The sequence below is a fragment of the Euleptes europaea genome, chromosome 5 (genome assembly GCF_029931775.1).
Source record: "Euleptes europaea isolate rEulEur1 chromosome 5, rEulEur1.hap1, whole genome shotgun sequence".
NCBI lineage: Eukaryota > Metazoa > Chordata > Lepidosauria > Squamata > Sphaerodactylidae > Euleptes > Euleptes europaea.
Window position 1 is genome coordinate 18,945,165 of NC_079316.1, and position 19,918 is coordinate 18,965,082.

General features: G+C 45.9%; 1 protein-coding gene across 1 annotated transcript in view; it reads right to left on the reverse strand.

The window, feature by feature from the left end:
• FNDC3B (fibronectin type III domain containing 3B) overlaps nt 1-19,481 on the reverse strand; it is a 327,633-nt gene extending 308,152 nt beyond the window's left edge. Inside the window, exon 1 of the mRNA XM_056849976.1 lies at nt 19,443-19,481. The gene's annotated coding sequence lies outside the window, so the exon portion shown is untranslated. The remainder of the gene's footprint in view (nt 1-19,442) is intronic.
• Nucleotides 19,482-19,918: the final 437 nt, after the last annotated feature.

Consider the following 19,918-nt stretch of genomic DNA (forward strand, 5'->3'; position numbering starts at 1 on the left):
TCTGCGTTTCTTGCAGAGATTCAAAGCAAACTACATAGTGTAAGTCAAGTGCGATCAATGGGATGGGACATCCAATGAACAGTACAATAGCGTTTGGACTACAAAAATCTGAAAACAAGCAGAAATCTCAAATGTAGCTGAAACAAAGCATGCATTTTTAAACACGATACATCAAGGGGTGTATAAAGTACATACCTTAATATTATAAAATAAATACATTCTGCCATTTCTGCACCAAAGCAGATTTGCAAGACATTCATCTCATGTCTGTTTTGCAGAATGAGCAAACTTCAAATACTTCTTTTTCTATTCATCATTTGCAGAACCACAGCAAAGCAATGTCAGAATCAGCTCTAATAAATCTGAGAAGGGCAACTGAAAACGGTACACAAAGGAAATGATCCATCTTACTGCGGCAGTTGTGGTCAATGCACACATACATTCACTCTACAAGATGGCCTACCTTACAGGTCTGTTGTAACAGTGACAAGATACATGTACCGTACCTTTCTTCCTCACTGCAAGAACAGCCGTTTCATATTTTTTCTTGCTGCATCTCTCTTCTTAATATGTTCACTTTCCAAAAGTGCAAACTGTACCTTGTGTGAGTTCCTGCAGGAAAGGTAGGCTTTAAAAACAAGTCTCCTATACGCCCTGCCAATGCATGACACCTGTTAGCATGCAATCCCTTATGAACGCTATAGATGACTCAGTGGAAACTGGAAAATGAAAAACTTGTGGTCTTCTTACCCTTCTTAGATGAAATCTTTCTCCTTTTGTTAGAAACACAAATCCTTGCTGCAAATGCAGAGATACACAAGCATTGGAAAACACCAGGAAGCGGCATTTTTGAATGTCCCAAAAGATGAACAACCCAGCACTCTCACACAATCCAACATCAGGCATTTTCACTCAACAGAATCAAGCAAACTACCATGAAAGAACAGACTGACTGTTGTGGTTCAAGCAGAGTACAATACTCTACCATTTTTAAAAAGCCACTGAATATTGCATCCCCTGTGACCCTGAAGAAGAACATTTGGTATTTTCCTAAACCTAATAAACTATATTGTCGAAGGCTTTCACGGTCAGAGTTCATCAGTTCTTGTAGGTTATCTGGGCCGCGTGACCGTGGTCTTGATATTTTCTTTCCTGACGTTTCGCCAGCAGCTGTGGCAGCCATATTCAGAGGAGTAACACTGTCTTGTAGGATAACCTACAAGAACTAATAAACTATTATTGAAAATTGTTTCAGACTACTTTTAATTTGCTGCTGGTTTCTTATAGAGATCTACTACAGGGGATTTCAAGGCTACTACAGGGGATTTCAAAACTACATTCAAAGAGACTGGTGGAGTGGGCAAACTACCTAGGAAGAAAAAAGCCCCCTCAGGCAATCTTCCCTGCAATAAGCAGCTGCAGAGGAGAGTTGTTATGTTTTAAAGCACACTAAACTCTCCGTTGACGTGGCCTGATGATATCCTGGCCAGCATCTCCTTTGAACCAAGTGTGAATATTCGCTATAACCCTACGTAGGTTCTACAGAACACAGGTTCTAGAGCAAATAAGGATTCCTCTGCAGATAAGTGCATCAGCGTCATCCCATGGTGGAGAGAGAGAGAGAGAGAGAGAGAGAGAGAGAGAGAGAGAGAGAGAGAGAGAGAGAGTGTGCAGGAAAGCAGCAGTAAGTAGTAACTGTCACCAGAACAACATAGCAACTAAGAGAACTAAGCGATCCTGAAAGCCCCCAGTTCAAATCTGCCCCTTCATGGACTCCTCCTGGTATAGTGGTGGAAAGCGCCATAAAGTTGCAGCTGACTTTTGGAAAACACTAGGGTTTTCAAGGCAAGTGACGAACTGGTTTGCCATTGCCTGCCTCCGCGTAGCAGCACCAGTCTTCCTTGGTGGTCTCCCATCCAAGCACTAACCACGGCCCACCCTCCTCAGCTTCTGAGATCTGAGGAGATCAGGCTAGGCTGAACCATCCAGGCCAGGGCACTCAGGCCGGTAGTATCTTGCATAGCTGTTGTAAAGATAGTGCAATACAAAGTGCTTTGAATACTGAAAATACTAGGTAACACACTAAGCATTATTAATAATAATAGTTTGCAAAGATAGTCCTTCATTGAAGACTGTAACACAGAGAGTTCCTTTGAGTTCCACAGCAGTTCCTTTGAGTTCCTTAGAAACAGGATTCAGCCTCTGAACTCTGTTACTTCTGACACGAGTCACAGGTAACCTTTTGAGCTTCGCTCTACAGTTCCTCCGAGCCAAGGCGGCAAATACCACCTGGCGCCTACCCTCAATTCATGCTCCCTTTTATTTATTTAAAACATCTCTATCCTACTCTCATAAAGCCAAACAGTCAAGGCAGAGCAAGGGTCATAAAAACCCATGCCAAAGTGGCACAAGCATAGCGCTCACATGTGCCAAGACCCACGTGCTCTGGAAGCAAAATTTGAGTGCACACTAGTGCTGCCTTTACTAAACTTAGCCATTTTGTCATTTAAATTTTTTTTTAGGTCTTAGTATCAATTTAACCCCACTATTCAAGTGGAGACCACAGCATCACTCAAATAGGCTTTTAAAGATTAAAACATGATGCTGTTACAATAGGGGCCTTGACCTTGTTTCATTCACACTGTAAGCCACTTTGAGTTCCTCAAGGTAGAGGGGCAGCTAATGTTTTAAATAAATAAGGAAGTCCCTAGCATCCCACAACGAACAGCTACAAGAAATTCATAAATACACCGTAAATCAGGACTCTCTCAATTCATGTTGGGATCGGATCTTGTTTCACATCCAAATGCACCTTGGAATTTGCCCAACATATCCCAGAATTCTCTGAATTGCAAAAGGAGGCTGTAGGGGTGATAGTGGGTGGGGGGCAGGGGGCAGTAGGGGCTAGGTCTGCCATTACTGGTCTCACTGAGTAATCCCTGATAAATAGGAACTCCCAAGTTTCCCAAAAAAATAGTTGGAGTGCCATTTCTCTAGACCCGCTTAAAGTACCAATGATTCTATCACTGAGCACCTTTTCCTTCCTCTGGGCAGGTCTCGCAACGGAGCTTGCAGAATGTGCCCATTACTTAAATCCAGGTCCTATCGCTCGCAGTGGAATTCACTTCCAAGCAGACATACTTTCAATTGCAGCTTTAGTTTTTCCCCCCTCCAGAGACTTACAAATTCCAGAACAAATGCACTCATTTAATCTTCTTTCTGGCTATGAGGTCCCCCTGAAGAATTCATTATTTGGAAAGCTCCTGCCCATCAGCACAGAGAGCAGTGTGTTTGTGTGTGTTTTAAACTTCTATTGGGGGACAAGGAAATGTTGAAAGAGTTTTTATCCGTTTTCAAATAGACAAACATTCCTGCCTGTAGATGGCCTGTTATCATTGTATATCTATCGGATCCTATTTCCCCTTTGTTGTTAGAAAAGCTTCCCTCTTCCCACATACCTTTGGTCTCCAGGGACAGATCAGAGAGTGACACTAAACCTTGGCCATAAACAAGCCGGCTTTTGATACACAAGACTCCTGTTAGAAAGGATTTTACGTAGCTCTACCTTGGTACAACACAAGAGATTCTGAACAAATAAACCTAGAGCCTGCCTGCAGATGCCTTAAGATTTTTCACAATACAAAATACACAACCAACGCTGCGAAACTTACAGTAGAGAAATAACAGCACCACGAGGCCACCAAGTATCTAGAAGATCCTAAATAACAATTTTGTAATGCAATCCCAAAATATCAATGCACAGCTCTATAAAAAATACTGCTAAGAAGAACATTGCAGATGCCATTCAGAATTCAATTCCAATGTGCATGACAAAATTGGAGACAGAATTGTAGATGAAGGTCACAGGCTGAGGACAAGCTGAAGACGACACCCCGGTATTCAGTCGTTTCGCATAGTTTCCTCAGTTCCAAATGCATCCACTAGAAAGGAGATGTGAATGCAGATTTTTCACAACAGCAGGCCAGATGTATCTAGTAGTGCTTCTACACACTACCCCTGTTCACTGCAGTTGGGCTTACTCGGAAGAAATTCAAGACTAGTTGGGGCTTTCATTCAAAAGCTTAAGTCTTTGATGCTGAGTGTGTGTGTGTGTGTAAAGTGCCGTCAAGTCGCAGCCGACTTATGGTGACCCCTTTTGGGGTTTTCATGGCAAGAGACTAACAGAGGTGGTTTGCCAGTGCCTTCCTCTGCACAGCAACCCTGGTATTCCTTGGTGGTCTCCCATCCAAATACTAACCGGGGCTGACCCTGCTTAGCTTCTGAGATCTGACGAGATCAGGCTAGCCTGGGCCATCCAGGTCAGGGTGATACTGAATATACAGGTTCAATAATTGCGTGCAAGTTGTCTCCCTACTGGAATTCACAGTAAAACTAAGGAACTTTGGAACAGATTAATATCAATATTTCATTAACATTTCCAAAATACCTGCTCTGATCCCCATATGGGGATCCTCAAGGCAACCTATAATGGAAAAGTCATACACCAAGATACACCAAGCCAGCATGGTGTAGTGGTTAAGAGTGGTGGTTTGGACCGGCGGAGTCTGATCTGGAGAACCGGGTTTGATTCCCCACTCCTCCACATGAGCGGTGGAGGATAATCTGGTGAACAGGATTTCTTTCCCCAGAAAGAAGCCAGCTGGGTGACCTTGAACTAGTCACAGCTCTCTCAGCCACACCTACCTCACAGGGTGTCTGTTGTGGAGAGGGGAAGGGAAGGTGTTTGCAAGCCAGTTTGATTCTTCCTTAAGTGGTAAAGGTGGCATATAAAAACCAACTCCTCTTCTTCTAAAACAAGAGAAAACAGCAACTGATATGAGCAGATAAATGCCTGCCCCCTCCCGGGGGGGGGGGGGGAGGCCAACCAGATTAAGCTATGTCTGAGTACTGAGAATACCCTAATCCAGATACTCTCACACTGTATTTTGACTTCAACTGATTAACTGAGCATGCAAGTAGGTTTTAAACATGGTCTTTGAGAGATCCAGGTCCAAAACCCATTTACAGCTTTAAGGGTCAACTTTGAACTGGGAGTCAATTTAAATGATACTACATGGGCATTACATCACCAGAAACACAGTTCCCAGTTAATACTCCTACAGTTACCGCGTTCTGCACCAAACCTAGTTTCCAAAAGACTTTTTTCCCCCCAAGACAGCCCCCATATACAGCATGTTAAATAATCTGATGGGTCTACAAAGCAAGGCACTTTCAGGAGGATTATTATGATAGATGTTATCAGACGCCACCAAGAAAAGTTGGGGCACACTACACCACTGTGTCCTCCTTGGCAAGGATATCCAGTTTGAGAACCAAAGCCTGCCAGTCAGAAAAATATCCAATCAATATAATCCAGGAATACCCAAAACTAGACTAACTCTACGCACTCAAGGACCTTGCGCACCCCCACCCAAGTATTTGAGACTAGCTCAAAACTAGTAGTTAACCAAATCACAGGGTTTCAATGAAGGCTTTTTAACAGAAGTGACTACTACTGCCTTTCAGATAACCGGCCTTCTTTTAATGAACCATTCGTTTGCATCTGTCACCTCCTCCATCCATCCTGTCAGTGTCCCCTCTCACATTTCTAACTAGCCAGGTAGGGGAAGGGAGGGGCCTTGGCTCAGTGGTACAGCCTCTGCTTGGCATGCAGAAAGTCCCAGGTTCAATCCCTGGCATCTCCAGTTAAAGGGACTAGGCAAGTGGGTGATGTGAAAGGCCTGGGAGGTCTTCATTAATGAAATGAACTGCTTGATAGGGACAGCACAATAACTTAGGTGTTGCTGACCCAACTAGTAACATACTTAATTAAACATGACCTGTCCTAAGTGAAGCTGCCAGGTTGGTATCTATATACACATACTTCTTACGTTAAGAGCATTAATCAAACAAAGGCATTTATAACTGATATTTATTTCATACGTAAATAGTTGCGTTCACACACACAATGCCTCCCAGATCTCCAGAGTCCTTCTGGAACAATATTACTAACCAAAACAATTCTACATTGTCTGTTGAAAACCACACATTTCAATGTTTATTCGGAATTCAAGGAAACTACGAGCACTTATCATATTTCAGTTTTATTGAAACTGCTGTTTCGACAAAGCAAAAGATTTCCACATTCCAAGCTCTGTTTCTAATATATGTATATCTCAACTCCATGTTCCCGTAGAATGCATCTTTCCATCAAAAACAGAACGCATTTCATATTTCTGTAGCGGCTGCAACCTGAAGCACACCTACTTCAATGGGATTTTTCTTTTTAGGTCATGGACTTTTAAATCATAGCTGCCAACTCTACAAGTTACTCATAAACCCTATTAACTTCAAGTAGGAGTTTCTTATGAGTAAAGTATATATTATTACCACCTTATCTCAAAGTTCTAAATCCTTTATTTCAATTTCTAAATGTCAATGGAATTTACCCTCCAAATAGTGGCTTTATGACCACAGCCTAGTTAATATGCTCTCTGTTCAAAGCGAGTACGTTCAAAGCCAGTATATTAAAAATGTCCAATATTACACAAAAATGTGACCAATACTAAAAATATGCATTCTAACCATGCCATTCTAAGGACACTTTTCTGGCAGTGAACCCCAAGAAGCAGTTCTGAATAGGATTCTCAGTAGATCTGCTCAGGATTGCTCTCTAGCAATCCTAAAATTATACCTATTAAACCCATTGGATTCCCTTGATCTAGAAGGGTGAAACTCTGTTTAGGATTGCAGTGTAGATTGCTGAACAGTTTAAACAGAGGCCAGCATGGTGTAGTCATTAAGAGTGGTGGTTTGGAGCGGTGGACTCTGATCTGGAGAACCGGGTTTGATTCCCCACTCCTCCACATGAGCAGCGGAGGCTAATCTGCTGAACTGGGTTGATTTCCCCACTCCTACACATGAAGCCTGCTGGGGGACCTTGGGCTAGTCACAGCTCTCTTAGAGCCCTCTCATCCCCACCTACCTCACAGGATGTCTGTTGTAGGGAGGGGAAGGGAAGGCGATTGTAAGCCAGTTTGGTTTTTCCTTAAGTGGTAGAGACAGCTGGCATATAAAAACCAACTCTTCTTCTTCTTAAAGGTGTTTGAGCTCATTCAACAGTAACTTTCAAATCCAAGGGTCCATTTCAGTGATTTTCAAGCTCCCTGCCATTTCTGTGCTGACTCGCATCAAGGGTCACGCAAGGAACCTCAACAAGTTGCAAATGATTCGGTGCCGATTTGTAAGTGCACACAGCTCTCCAGCAGGTAAAGCATTACTGCCCTTCTGCTTGAATGAAGAGCATGCACGGACCCTTGGACCCTTAAGAAGACACTCAATAGGGGGTAGCTGATGCTCACTGCAAGGGAAGACTGCCAGTAACAATCAGAATGAAAAAAAATCTGTCATTATCGGTACCTCACTGATACATTTCCAAGGAGTTTTAGAGTTTTTCTAAAATACACCATTTGAAAACTACTTAGGGCCCAGATATTACTTTTATTTTAAAAATAACCCTACTGATGAAATACCAGTGCTGAGGTTTTTTTTAAATAAAGGCCTAATCAAAGTTTATTTCTGTCTGTACATGTCACTTTGGCCGCAAGGATGGTCAAGTTTCTTCCATCTAGACAGTAGGAACAATTTTCTAACAGTTACAGCAGTTCCTCAGTGGAACAGGCTTCCTCGGGAGGTGGTAAGCTCTCCTTCCCTGGAGGTTTTTAAGCAGAGGCTAGATGGCCATCTGTCAGCAATGCTGATTCTATGACCTTAAGCAGATGATGAGAGGGAAGGCACCTTGGCCATCTTCTGGGCATGGAGTAGGGATCACTGGGTGTGTGGGGCGGGGGAGGTGGTTGTGAATTTCCTGCATTGTGCAGGGGGTTGGACTAGATGACCCTGGTGGTCCCTTCCAATGCTATGATTCTGAACAAAGAACCATCCCAGATTCCACACTACAATTTAAGGAGCAACTTGCTGGAGAACAAGCTTTTTCTGCGATAATTTCACAAGTGACAACCCCCTCTGAATGTTTCCCAAATGAAAAAAAATGTTATGCAGGGAATCCGACCTATATGCAGGCATGCATTTCAGGTATGGGCTTGGACAACTATATTAAAAAAGGCTCATCACTGTCCCAACAATGACCTCAGTCCAGCAGATGAGCTCACCCGTTTTAAAAATGGGAAATGATTCAGTTTCCATGGCAGACCAGACATGAGCTATGTTAGAAGCATAAGCTCGCCAACCAAGCTGCACCACTCATTTGGATGAATTATACATTGTTACTTCTGGATTACCCCCAATGGCCATTGCCATAATAGGCCTGCGTTATGAAGTTGACCAAAATCCAGCATCTTTATGTATCTCAAGGTGGAGAATGCAAAACTAAGCCAAGGATTTGGAAAAAGATGGAGGAACAACATGCTGAACCGAGACTGCGCCCTTGCAAGACACTCCTAGGAAGGTGACACGAAAGAGGGAAAAACCGCCTCACGGTCTGAATGACCTTGTGAACACTACCAGGAACTACCTTATTTTTATAAAAATCATGTTTGTCCTATTAAAACTTTCTATCAGAGAACCAAATGTAGTGAAGTGTTTGCACTGGCAGATTAGAACCGGAGAAGTCTCTATTCAACTCCCCACTCTCATACAAAACAAAATGGGTGAACTTGGGCCAGTTACTCTCTCACGTGGGGTTGAAGAAAGGTTAAAATTAAGATAGTAGGTCATTTACGTCACCCTGTTGGAGAAAAGGGCACTATAAAAGGCTGAGAAAATAATAATAATGCTGGTTAGGCCCCCCAAGTCAGTGGTAAGACAGCTATTGGGGAGGTTCGGTGGCTCAGTGGTCCAACATCTAATTAGCATCCAGAAGACCCCAGGTTCAATCCCCAGCACCTCCGGTTAAAGGTATCAGGTTGTAGCTGACGTGAAAGAGCTCTGCAGGAGACCCTGGAGAGCCACTGCCAGTCTGAGTAGACAATACTTCCACTCTGAGTAGACAATACTGAGCTTCATGGGCCAAGTGTCTGATTCATGTGCTCATGTACATATAATATTTGAAGTTAAGCAACAGAGCAAAACAAACATTAAAACCGACCACCACAGCTCTTAAAATCCATGACAGAATCTAACCCAAACTACTGTCCTATATACTTGCATCCTTCCCTTGGAAGATTATTCTATAACTTTGGTGCCAACTGAAAAGGCCCCGTAAACAGCTGCCACCCACCTTGCTTCTGAACAGAGGGACAGGACAGGGATACGCCAAGGGAGGCATCTCAAGAGGACATGAGAGAATTCTTGTTCTCTTGGGATGCCAAAACCATCATAATCCCAACATCACCATTCTTGATCCAGAAGCACAGATGGCAGAGTTGTGAGCAAGCTACCTTTAAAATAAAGCCAAAATAACTTTTGGCACCAAGACCGCAAGAATTCTGCCTCGATCATGTGAGCTAACCAATGATTCACAATTTATTCTGCTTCAATTAGTCCTAGAGCCGAGTAATAAATTATACAATGGGCTACAGGAAGTCTCTCTCAGTAACTTCTGAGATTTTCACCAGGCTTTGAGCACACATTTGCAAGCATATATTTAAAACCATGAGGACTGGTAACTTGCTTTTAAGAAAAAGGAAACTTGATGTTCTTAAAAATCTGAATTCTGCACAAACTACAGCATTCTGCAGCCCTGCAGCTTCTGCAGAAGCACACAGGGACAAAGGATGCAGATTTGAAGATACATAAAATATGATGGGAATTACGTACAAGCCCTGCTGCAGAATCATGGTATACAACTGGATCACAGGCAAGTCACTTTTATGAACTGACTCCATCGTATTAGATTTTCACTTGAGGGAACTTAAGTAATAAACAGGGCACATGTCTTTTACCTATACAGATGCACTCCGAAGTCACAATTAAGGATGCAGTTAAGAACTATTTTCAATGTACAGAGTTCATGCTCACTCCTATCATTACTCTGTACAACACTTTCATATAAAACAGACTAGAATAAGTTCAGAGTATGTAAGAGGATGAGAAAGGCAGTAAACATAAGAACTATCTAAACCAAAGCCATGCTGGAAATGCCCATCAACTACCCATTGCCCACATCTTGGAGTTGTGGACTCTAATCTGGAGAACCAGGTTGGTTTCTCCACTCCTCCACATGAAGCCAGCTGGGTGTCCTTGGGCTAGTCACAGCTCTCTTAAGAGCTCTCTCAGCCTCACCTACCTCACAGGGGGTCTGTTGTGGGGAGGAGAAGGTGATTGTAAAGCGGTTTGAGTCTTTCTTAAGTGGTAGAGAAAGTTGGCATATAAAAACCAACTCTTCTTCTTCTTGATAACAGTAATGTGTTGCTAAGCAACTACCCATCCCAGAACAAGCTTTGTGACAGTCTAAAGTCCAGACTGAAATATACAAAAGCACCAATAGACTATAACCCAACTCTTGACATGCAAGTAACATCACAGGAGCCATTTGAAAATTGCAGCCACGTGTTTCACCCATTTGTGCGAGGCTTCCCATGATCCTGAAGATACACATCCTGTTATTTATTTTTGTACTTTATTTCTAGTCCATCTTTCTTACTGGGAATCAAGGTGGATTACAAGTTATAAAACTACCAATAAAACAACCAATGCCAACTCAGGCTCTCAAAGAAGCACACAGGGACAAAGGATGCAGATCAGAAGATACGTAAAATATGATGGAAATTACGTACAAGCAGCTTCAACCCACCACGGGCTCATCCTCTGTATGAGCTGTCCAGGATTGATCCAGCTCTGCTTGCTTCTTCGTAAAAAAAAAAAAAAGCCCACAGCCACCAAAACCTGCTACCACTTTACCTAACTGCCTTCCACGGTCTTCTAAGCTGCCTGAGTTGCTACGTCATGGTGCTGACAGGATTCAAGAAAGGCGAAAGGCCATCGAGCAAGAGAGCACACCAGATGCAGCCGGCCACAAACAAACCTCGCCTGGCCTGTTTTATCGCTGAACCCGAGTGCGTGACAAGGGACAAGAAGGAAAGAGAGCGGTCCTCCAATCGACATCGTATATTCAGGGTACGCTAAAATGGGAAGACAGAAAGAAAGCTTGCATGTGATAGATGACTCCGGAGTAAAGATTAAGAGTCTATGGCTCAGTGGCAGAGTACATACTCCAGTTAAAACATCCCAGGTATGAGGTTGCTGTGAAAGACCACACTCTCTCTGTCTGCCTGTCTGGAAAATGCACTTACTCAAGTAGAAAACACTGAGCTAGGTGTATCAATGGTCTACGGTAACTTCTTGGATTGCTTTGGGTTACAACTATTAATGGATCCATTTAAGTCAGGCACAGACATTTTGCCATTTATGCAAAATAAGCAAACAGTGGCCAAGCTTTCAAGGGGTGCGAGGAGAGGGCACCTCCAGGAATAATAAGGTGGGAATCAGGTTTCCTCCAGGAGGAGGAGGAGGAGAGTTGTTTTTTATATGCCGACTTTCTCTACCACTTAAGGGAGACTCAAACCAGCTCACAATCACCTTCCCTTTCCCTCCCCACAACAGTCACCCTGTGAGGTAGGTGGGGCTGAGAGAGTGTGACTAGCCCAAGGTCACCCAGCTGGCTTCAAGTGTAGAAGTAGGGCCGTGTTGGCGAAGGTATGGCACGTGTGCCGCAAGCAGCACGCCCAGCCCTTTCTGTGGGCACACGCGGAGCCGTGGCATCTGCCTAGGGCTGTGCCGTGTTCCCATGGTGCGGTGCTCCTTCTCCCCCAGCCCATGCTCCCCAAGCCTGCGCTGGCACCCTCCCTCTCCTTGCACCGGGGCAAGCCCCTCGCTCTTTCTCAGCTGAGCTGCGGGTGCAGCCACAGCTCAGCTGTTTGTTGGGGCCCCGCTGGTCTTCAGTTTGGATGGGGAGGCTGTGGCCCAGCACCTTGCCACGCCCCCCTCCTCTCAGCTGAGCTGCAGCTCAGCTGTTTGTGGGGCCCCCGCCCGTCTTTACTTTGGACCGGGGAGGCTGTGGAGCACCTTGCCACACACCCCCACTCAGCGGAGCTGCGGGGCAGCTCAGCTATTTGTTGGGGCCCCGCCCATCTTCAGTTTCTTCCATTCTGCTTTCCTAGGTAGGTATTACCACATTGATTGCTCTGCCTTTTTTCTTTTTATCCCTGCTTACTCTGTCAGCTTCTCATCATCCCTTACCATCCAACTGACTCTCTTCACCCCATTCCAACTGTTTTTTCAACCATCAACATTGGTTTTTCCCCCTTACAGAATGTTAAGCGCTGTGCTGACTCACCTATATATCTAATTCTGAACTTGGTCCCAGGGTGCAGCTGTTTTAAAAAGGCCCTTTACAGAGACAACAAGGTACTAACTTCTCAGCTGAACCCTCCCCTCCACACCAGGTACAATTATCTCCTAGCAAGGAAAGAAGACAGAAAAGGATTTGTCTACCAGGAACAATAGCCACCCAGTTGGGGAGGACATTTTTAATTGGGAAAATGAAGAAAGTTAATATCCTCCCAGCCCAGCTGCATTTTAGGGTGAAAGAACCATGTGGAGATCTAGTTTGGCCTTTAGTCCTCTTGGTTTCAGTCTGAGAGCTAAATAGAAGAAAATACTTTTCTCCCCTTGAAATCTATGGAATTCAGAAGTACTTGAGGAGCTGGGGGTGGGGGACATGGTCCAACAGTAGAACACCTGCTTTGCAGTGAGTAGACAGTGCTGACCTTGATAGACAAAGGTCCATGAAGCTTCAGGTGTCCCATGTGGCTGGTACTACAATGGCTTTGTTCTCAGACGTGGGCCATATCTTTGACCCTCCTGTCATGCCAGGATGTATCTCTGTCTGTCTACCTAGCTTTCCCCAAGCCTCATTTCTAGAAGAAATTTCCAACTTTCTAGAACAAATCATCTGACAGCTGCCAGTTTTCAAATTTCACTGTGCATAGCAAAACATGGTAAGCCCCTCTCTGATGAGGATATTATCAAAACAGCCATGTTGTCTGGGAGTAATTCCCTTTTTCATTATTTCCCAAACAAGGATAAAATTATTCAACGCATCTCTGAGATGCCACTTAGCAGAAATATTGTTAAAGATCGAGTCCAGAGCACGGCAAGTGATGTTAGTCAGCAGCTCACCACTGACTTACAAAAGGCAGCCTGTTACTCCATGTGCTTGGATGAAAGCACAGATATAAAGGCTAGCATTATGCGTTATGCTGTTAGTGCTGTTATGCGTTATGCTGTTAATTTTGCGTTATGCTGTTAGTGACATCATGAGAGAAGAGCTGGTGAAGCTGGTGTCTTTGCCTAAAAGAACACAAGGGTTAGATATCTACAATGCTGTGATGGAGGCTTTTTTGTCACAAGACATAAGACCAGAAAAAGTGGTTTCAATTACTAGTGATGGGGCACCTTCTATGGTGGGGGCAACATCTGGTTTCATACAATTCTTTGTTAAAGAAACAAAACATTAAGTCATTCAGTTCCATTGCATTATACATCAAGAAGCTCTTTGTGCCAGGGACAGCAGCAAAAAATGTGATGATGTCCCCAAAGATGTCACAAAAATGGTGAATTACATCATGGCTCGTGCTCTGAATTGTCGACAGTTTCAAGCACTTCTTGAGGAGGTTCAGGCATAGTATACTTATGTGCAATAATGTCCAGTGGATGAGCAGAGGACGAGTCCTGGAGAGATTTGTAACCTGCTTGGATAAACTTAGGCTGTTTATGAATGAAAAAGGGCAGGAATATCCACAGCTCACTGATATGGCCTGGCTTACCAACCTCATGTTTTTTACAAATTTTACACAACACTTCAGTGTACTGAACAAACAACTACAAGGCGTAGGGAAAACAGCAGAAAGGATGTTTTGTGATATCAAAACATTTGAGAGAAAACTGCAGGTTTTTGAAAGAGGGCAGCTGAAGTATTTTCCAAAACTAAAAATGCATTTAGAAAATTCTACATTTGCAGACAATCCTACAAGCCATCAGGAAATCTACAAGGAATTTTCTAGTATTGTAGCAGCTGCAAAGGTGAATTTTAGCAACAGATTTTTACAGTTCCGTAAGATGGAGACAACCCTGTGTTTTCTTACTTCTCCAGATAAAGCCATGTTTGAAGAACTTGTTCTTTCCTGCCTACACTGGTTAGATTTAGAAAATCTGGAAATGGAGCTAATAGAATTTCAACAAAGCTCTATCTGGAAAAATAAATTCTATGACCTGCGTGAAACACTTGAGAAGATAGAAGGGATGCCAAAGGACAGCACAGTTAGTTCTGAAAATGAAATCCTTAAAGTGTGGAATTCTCTGCCAAATAATTTTAAGTCAATGAAAGCACTTGGGATTGCTTTCCTTACTTTGTTTGGATCATCTTATGCTTGTGAGCAGCTGTTTTCAGCTTCGAATTATATCAAATCTGACACCAGAAACAGACTAACAGATGACCTGAGTGCTGCATGTGTTGCTCTCAAACTTACAAAGTATGAGCCAAGGGTGGACAAATTATCAGCATGCACACAACAGCAAAAATCAAATTAATTGTTCAAAAGCATGCCAAATGCAAACTTTTACCTTTCAATAAAAAGTTGTTTGTATCATTGAAAGCTCTGTTATTCTGTTTTTCTTTTAAGGCGAAAGATGTTAACGTATGAGTTGTTTTTTCTAAACTAAAACCTCAGTATTCAGGTTAAATTGCCGCATTGGCACTCGGCGATAAATAAGTGGGCTTTGGGTTACAGTTTGGGCACTCGGTCTCTAAAAGGTTCGCCATCACTGGAGTAGGGCAACCAACCTGGTTCACCAGATTAGCCTCAATCGTTCATGTGTAGGAGTGGGGAATCAAACCCCCTCCTTGCACCCATGGAAATCCTAGGCAGGATCCAAGCCCATATTTCCCCACCCACTCCCATAACTGAATACACACAGATCTTTAAAGCAGCCCATCCATAAATATTAGGGAGAAACACAGCAATGGCGCACCCCCCCAAAAAAAATTGTCCTTTGAAGAAATCTAGCTGCTTCACTCTGTCCTCCAGCAGATGCAACCTAAGCTGCTGCTTCATCAGTAACACCAGAGTATCGTTAACAGAAATGTACCAAGAATTACTTATTCCGCCGAGGGCAATGGCTGAGTCGAGACAAATGCGACCACTGGATACGGGCAAGAAATATTTGCTATTGAAGCAGGGTTGAGGAACTGTTTATGGACCAGACCCATAGCTCAGTGGCAGAACTGAGCAAAGATTTCAAGTTCTGTTCTTGGCCTCCAGTTAGGAGGAGACCAAATCACGGGATTACAAAAATCCCCCCACCCCAAGCCTCAGTGGTCCAAGCTGATAGAAAGTAGCTTCATACGTCATAATCATGGTACCAATCTCTTGAGCTAGAGTCCCAGAGGGGGAGGGACTGTGGCTCAGTGGTAGAGCATCTGCTTGGCATGCAGAAGGTCCCAGGTTCAATCCCCGACATCTCCAGTTAAAGGGACTCGGCAAGTAGGTGATGTGAAAGACCTCTACCTGAGACCCTGGAGAGCTGCTGCGGGTCTGAGTAGACAATACTGACTTTGATGGACCAAGGTCTGATTCAGTAGAAGGCAGCTTCATGTGTTCGTTTGAGTCCAGTTGAACTTTAGAAGCCAACACATTTCCAGGGTATAAGGTTTCGACGGTCAAAGCTCCCTTCACCAGGTATCTGACAAAGGGAGCGTTAACTCACAAAAGCGTACACTCACAAAATCTTGTGGGCCTCTAAAGCGCTACAGGACTCAACTCTAGCTATTCTACTGCAGGCTGGAGGAGGGAAAGTAGCATAGTATATACAGCCCGATCTCGCCAGGTCTCAAAAGCTAAGCAGGGTCAGCCCTGGTTAGTATTTGGATGGAAGACCATAAAGGAATACCAAGGTTGCCATGAGTTAGTTGCCATGACTTGACAGTGCTTTGAACCACCACTTCTAATTCCAAATCAGCCCAGTGTTTCAACTTTGTCAGTAGCTACCTTCGCCAGCATTACTGAAATGGAAATACAAAGGATTAAAGCAAGGAGCTATCTACACGGCGGGAGGGAAGGCAGCATGGTATAGCCCGATCTCGTCAGCTAAGCAGGGTCAGCCCTGGTTAGAACTTGGATGGGAGACCACAAGGAATACCAGGGTTGCTGTGCAGAGGAAGGCACTGGCAAACCACCTCTGTTAGTCTCTTGCCTTGAAAACCCCATAAGGGGGTCACCATAAGTCGGCTGTGACTTGACGGCACTTTACACACACACACACACATGGTAGACTGACACGGCTACCCTCCCGGTACCAATGTCCTTCTGGACAAAGAACTATTAAGCAAGCCATGTTGGTCTGCAGAAAAACACTCCAGACACGAAAGTCGGGTAAACCCTTTAATTGGCACCAAAACAGCACTGAACACAGCATGCAAACTTCTGAGTTTTCCAGAACACTTCATCACATTAGTGTTTCAGTACAAACATTCCCCACATTTAAAAGAGTGGAGGGTGTGTATGTGAGGGAAATAGTTTCCATCAACTTGCTTGCTTTCCCCCCCACCACCACTTACCCATTTTCTGCTGGAGCATCCAATCCAAGGAAGAATTCTGGAGAACTCAAAAGGTCACAAGCTAAGATGCTGGCAAGTTTTTGTTTTTACATACATACATATACACACATATATACACACATATATATATATACATATATATACATATACACACACACACACATATATGCGCACATGAGACAAACTGTGTGTTTGGAATTACTCTCTGGAGCAATCCATTTTTAATATGGACCATGCCTCTCTGCAGCATGTGTGGTTTGATGAAGCACATTCTTGACACTTCGGCATACGCCCTCCGCTTGCCTGAAAGAGCCCCCTCACTCCATCTTCCCTCCCTCTAACAGGAAAATTCTCCACTGAGTAAATGCCACCAGATAAGGAGGGACACACACACACACACACACAGTCATTAAAATTCTGCCTTCCGGGGGAAAAATGCTTTTCTTTCGGACTTATCTGAGCGGAATGAACCTCACTTCGACTGGGATTGCAACCACACACCACCAGAGCCCGAAGGGGGAAAAAAAAAACTTTTGAAACTTTTGTTTGAAACTTTTTGTGTTAATTCAGTGAAATGTTTTTTTAGAGGGGGGGAAACGGGGGGGGAGAAAAGTTTGACTTCAGCAAGCAAAGGATCCCACAGGCAGAGAGTGCGTTCCGCTCCCTGGCAATAAGCCATTGTAGCCATTGGCGCACGGGAGGGTTGGCCTTGCATTTGCCCCTCTCTAGATGCCCATTTTCCCCATCCGAATTCCCGACATTCAAAAAATAAACCCCCATGCAGAGTTTTGAGCATCTGGATGGGGGAAAACGTGCATCCAGAGCGGGGCAAATCGAAGGCACAACCTCCCATGCAGAACTGGGTTTTGTTTCAAAGGGGAGAAAAATGCAAAGTTGCCTGGAGAGGCAAATGCAAAGTTTCCAGAATTTTTGTCCCCCCCCTCCCTCGCCTGGGCCGGTGGCGTCAGCGGGGAGGGGCGGCGGAGGGGGGGGGAGGGAGGGAGGCGGCCGTCTGCGCCTCGCCCGCCTCTCTCCAACGTGCCCCCTGGATCCAGACATTTTGGAAAGAGTTCGCAGCTGAGCCTCCGGCTATCTTTTTTGCGCGGCCGCGACGGGGAGGGGTTTCGCTGGCTGCCTTCCTCCCCACCCCACCCCACCCCCTTTGCACCTGAATGACATCCTTCCCAGCAGCCAGCCAGCCAGCCGGCTGGGGGGGGGAGGGAGAAGGGCTAGACGGTACGTGCCGCCAGTGCCGGCCCCCCCCCCGCCAATGCCTTGCCTTCCACCCGCTCCCCCCATACAATCCAGGAAAAGGGATCCCTCCGTTCCTTTTCCTCCCCCCCAAAAAAAATCCCATCTTCTCCCCCTTTTTTTTGCATTTTGCAAGCAACCTCGGCCACTCACGCACGGGAGGTTTCGACTTGGATTTGCAGCCCTCCAGATGCACATTTCCCCCCATCCAGATTTTCAAAACTCTGCACGGGGGGGGGGGGTTATTGTTGAGCCCCGAGAATCTGAATGGGGGAAATGTGCATCTCGAGAGCAGCCACCCCAAGGCAAAACCTCCCGTGCCTAAACGGCCACTTAATGCGTGGAAGGGTTTGCCTTGGATTTGCCCCTCTCCAGAGGCACATTTCCTCCCGCATCTGAATTCTCAAAACTCAACAATAAGCCCCCATGCGGAGTTTTGGGAATTCAGATGCGGGAGGAAATGTGCCTCTGGAGAGGGGCAAATCCAAGGCAAACCCTTCCACGCATAAATGGCCTTTGCAAAAGCAACCTCGCCTTTGCAACGGTTAGCCATGGGGAGTTTTTTCGGTGGGCAAAGAGGGGGGGGGATGTCAAGGCCAGGCCAAGCGGCGGGGCCCAAAAGGCCAGCTCCGAGGAGCCTGCTGGATTACTAGGCGCTGATGGTGTCTGGCTCGCCTGCTCCCCTCCCTCCCTCCCTCCTCTCCCAACCCTGCAGAGTTTGCACGCCTGCGGGTCTCTTGGCAGAGGGGCTCCGGCACCGTCCAGCCCTTTTCCTCCCTCGTCCTGCCATGGGGACCCCCCGCCCCGAGCAAAACCCGGGCGCCTGCTCAGCCCCCGGCACCCCGATAAACGCCAAGGGAGGATTGCAAACTTTTCCTTCCCGTTTTGGGGTGCAGCAGATCCCGGCGGGAGGAAGACCGGCTGGGCTCCGACTTATTTAAGAGTTTTTTTTACTTTTGCAAAAAAAAAAAAAAAAAAGGCTTCCCTTCAACCCCACCCCTCCAAAAGTGGCGACCGGCCGCCTCTCCCCCCACCCCAATTATACCAAAGGGATTCCGGAACCGACAATACACAGGGATCCAAGAGATGACGAACATTAAGAAGTGTTTTTTTTTAGGGGGGGGTTAAAAGTCACGGGGGAGAAAAAAAACTTCGGAGTCAGCTCTTGCGGCTTCCCCCCCCCCACGCAGTCTCTCTCTCCCCCCCCATTTACGCGTTCCCCGTTTCCCCCCTTGATCCTACCCCATAGGGGTGTCCGCACCCTGACTCCCATCCTTAACCCCAACTTCACACCCAGAGCTGCGGTTCCACTTTTGGAAACAAAAGGAATCCCGCTCGGGAGGAGTGGAGGGGGGGTGGAAAAAAAAAAGCTTTCGGTGCAAAAAAAAACAACCCCGACAGCGGCTCTAGCAACCTCGGCGCCTTTCTCCAAAGTCCCAGCCGGCAGCCCCTTTTGCTCCGTGGCGCGCCGGGCTTTCTTTTGGGATCGTGGAGAAAACACCCCCAAAATAAACCCAAAGGCGCTGCGTTTGGGTGCCCTGCCTTGCCCAGCCTAAGGATTTCAGGGGGGGTGGATACACAGAAGAGACCGGGGTGGGGGGGTTGCATGGCTTACCTTGTGCTGGAAACGGGGGTGCGCAAGGCGGCGGCGTTCCCTGTCCCTCCCAGGCAGGCAGGCAAGCAAGCGAGCAACCGGGGCGCGCGGGCGGGCGGGCAGTGCGGTCAACCCCTGCCTGCTTTGCAGCTCGCTGGGCTCAACTAGCAGGAGGCGGCTTCGGCGGGGGATTCCGCCATGTCAATGATGCAGGGACCACATGGGGGAGACGTGGCCGGCCCACAATACCGCGCAGTCTGGAGTAGGAGCTACTGTGGAAAAGGGGGCAGGAAACCGAGGCGGGCGCGTTCAGGGAAAAGGCGGCGCCGCGTCGGGACGGGACGGGGAGCTTTGGCAGGCGGCCGTTCCGAGCGCGGGTTTAGTCGAGCCCATTGGACTGGGCTCCGTGGAGTGGGTCGCCGTGTTAGTCTATCTGCAGTAGTAGAAACTGAACCCAGTGGTAGAAAAGGGCAAGAGTCCAGTAGCACCTTAAAGAC